Consider the following 3,627-nt stretch of genomic DNA (forward strand, 5'->3'; position numbering starts at 1 on the left):
TTTAGCTGGACGCACTCCGAGGTTGGAGTATTGTCCGGAGTTTATTTTCCGTGGTCAACGTCTAGAATACATGCGAAAGTGACATACACGAGTGGATACCAGATATATATATATGTACATGGGGGAAACTGGGCCTATCTGCACCACACTGAGAGGGCGGAACGTACACGATCTCTGTTTGGCTTGCTGGAGCCTACTCGGTTTGGTTGGACCTTCGAGGCCGCCAGCCGACGGCCACCGATACAGCCTCCACCAAGACAGAGAGGGTTTCGCGCGCAGTTGCAGTGGGAAGATCTGTGGCATGCTGAGGATAGAGATGGAGCTAGGGAGCGAAGGAGGGTGGTAAAACTGACTCACTCTCCCTTGGCCAGCAAGAGAGAGGAGAGATGCAACCCAAGACATAATGAGCTGCACATTTGCTCAGAGGCGGCCTATGAAGCTCAAAGGGCCTAGAACAATTATGGAGGCAGCGAGAAATGAAAACATGCCTAGTCGATAAATTGATGAAAAGGATTAATATTAAAACAAACAAAGCCTAGTTAGCCCCGATAGATAGGGTAGCCTATGAGCTATACTATCGCAGACGTTTGGTTGAGCGGATGAAAGCAATGAAAGCTTTCCAGATGTTGGGATGAGTTGGAATAGAGGCGAGAGGTCTAGGCCAGTGGCCATCCTCAGAGGAACAAGACGTAAGAAATACAAGGCGTTGTGTAGAGAAGAGAGGACAGTGAAATAAGAAATGAGAGACTGACTCTGAGCCGCCCCCACAATCACACTTTGGAGAAGTGGTAAAATTGAAGCGAAATTGATGTTCTTTGAGGAAAGAGTGGCCTGAGAGAATTTGAGCGATCTGGCGACAGAGTTGGTTTGGGTGAAGCACAGTTGCTGATTGGATCGTGGGGAAAAATTCTCTAGTTACTGCACCGTTGTGGCAAGCCTGCCATTCTGTCTGCCATGCATCGCGCACTAGCTTACCGATTGAGTAACGATAAGAAGTTTTGGAGATAAGAAGATGTGGGAGGACTTTCAGGCCTGAGCTAGGAATGTAGCAACCGGCTAATGCAAGTTGGATGCCCTCAGCAGAGGAGGGCTGGCAGACGAAGAGGCGTAAATTATCTCGGTAGGGGGCAGTGGCGTCGACACAAAGCCGCTCAACTTCAGAGAGGTGAGCACCGTAGCGAGTAAACGCAAAAGAAGAAATGTGCTGGGCAAAGATTTCAACCTGCCACCCGCTCTCAACAACATGGCTGGCCTGGATCAAAGCGTGAAGGACAGTGAGTTGACTGGCATGGTGTAAGCTGTCAGCCGAAAGTGGGCCGTTGGTCACTTTCATTACGTTATTATGACATGTGGAGATAATGCAACAGTTGAAAGATTCGCCGCACCGAGAGGTAGCAACAAAAATTCTAAGAACAGAATCCTTAGATGGGAGTAATCTGCAAACCTCGCTTGTCAGTGTCGGATATAAAGGAGGGGCCCATGGAGGCCAGTAGAGATTAAAGTGGCGGTGGTTAGAATCACATTTGAGCAGCGGAGTAAAGGGTGGAAGTTTGCTCGTAAGCCACTTTAGTGAAGGAGCAGAAAAGCATCCTGTTCGTCCGGAGCTGAATCGGAGATGGGTGATCTCTTGTATACGTAAATCAATCGGAAGGATATTTGTTAGAATAAAACATACCTCCGCGGAGACAGTTTTGAAAGAGCTGGCCAATGAAAGCGCAATAGAGCGCTGGAAGGTGCGTAGCTGCTTAACGCCTTTTCTAGTGTTAAGAAAAGGGGCCCAGACGGAGCAGCCGTAAAGCAAGATAGGCTCAACCGCAGAGTGATAAAGAAATTTTAGATGCTTTTTGTCATATCCCCAGGTGGATTTCAGACCGGATCTCAGTGTAAAGAATGCACGTTTAGCTGCAGCAATTTTATTGGCAATGTGGGAGTTCCATTTGAGGCGGCAGTCAATTGTTAGCCCCAGAAAGAGTGTCTCTACAGATGGGGGGATAAGCATGCCATTTATAGAGATGCTGAGATGAGACCAGTCAAAAAATCTTTTGCACATAATCATAAACACCGTCTTTGTCGCATTGAGGGAGAGTTTGCTGGTTAGACACCAGTTCGACACCTCGTCACACATGGTCTGTAAATTTCGGGTGGCAATGCTAGGGTCTTTATGATATGTGGCCACATTCAGATCGTCAGCGTATCCACCAATCCGGTACGGAAATGAAAATTTGAGGCGCAGGACATCATCAACAAGAACCGACCACAGAAACGGAGAGAGGACCCCACCTTGAGGACAGCCAAGATCAACGTGAAAGGAGGAGGACGAGCCTTCAAGCGAGAGGATGGCCGTGCGGTTGGAGAGATAGTCAAAGACTAGCTGGACCAAATATCTTGGGCAGTTGCGGACAGCAAGTGCAGAGATAATAGCAGGGTGCCAAGCAGCGTCGAATGCGCTTTTAATATCAAGAAATGCACATGCTGTGACACATTTTGCGTCTCTGCCTTCGTCACAAAAAGAAATCAAGGAGTGAGCAGCCGTTTCAGTTGATCTGCCTTGAGTGAATCCATGTTGGTTCGGGCTCAACCACTGAGAGATCGACGCATGCCAAAGAAGTCTATTTAAAATGAGCTTTTCAAGGATCTTAGCAAATGTGTTGACTAGGCTAATTGGTCGAAAGCTATTCAGAGTGTCGTAAGCGGGTTTGTTAGGTTTACCGATAATGGTCACCTTGGCAACCTTCCAACAGCTAGGAAAGTGAGAAAGAGAGAAACATGCATTCATGATGAATAGAAGCTGACCAATTATCTGATTAGAGATTGCACAAATGAGAATTTGAATGAGAACAATGTCTAAAACGTTTTCGACAATGATTTGTGCAAGAGAAGACGAGGCAACCCTTGAGTGGCGGAGATTCACCTGTAAGCACCGAAACAGACTGTTTGTTGAACTAGGAGACACACGCATTAACTTTTCTCCATTTTTGCCCTGTATCTCGCCACCGCTTTCATTTGGGTGGGACAATATCGATCTCCAGATTGGTGGGCACCACCACAATTAACACATTTTTTGATCAGAGAATTGCAGTCGCGGGTAAGGTGCGCGCCTGCGCATTTACCACACCTTGGGTTAGGGTCACGGCAGGATGCCTGAACGTGACCATAACCTTGGCATTTAAAACAGCGACGAACCTCACGGTCTAAAAGAATTTCAACAATGCGAGCAGTAGTATTAAAAAAATCAATTTCACCTTCAGCCAGAGCGTGATCTCTGGCTACCTTGCAGTTGAATAGAATTTTTACATGGCCTTTTTGGGAGTCAGGTTTGGCGAACAGTTGGGACACAGACTCAATTTTTCCTCTCAGGCCACGATTCCTTAACATCAACTCTTCTTTAAGGCTGGGTAGATAGCTAAGATTGACAAAAAGGGCAACAGCCGGGAAAAATTTAGATGGACGTGAAACAGAGTTAAAAACATTGATACTGTCTGGCCCGGCTTTGGATTCCAAGATGGTTTTGGCCCGATCGAGGTCAGCTGGATCAGCTAATCGGACGATGATGTTGTTGTCTTTTTGTCTGACAGAGGCAGGAACAGGGCCACCACCACTGGAACCAAGCAGCTCCTCCATACCGGC

The sequence above is a fragment of the Daphnia magna genome, unplaced genomic scaffold (genome assembly GCF_020631705.1).
Source record: "Daphnia magna isolate NIES unplaced genomic scaffold, ASM2063170v1.1 Dm_contigs452, whole genome shotgun sequence".
NCBI lineage: Eukaryota > Metazoa > Arthropoda > Branchiopoda > Diplostraca > Daphniidae > Daphnia > Daphnia magna.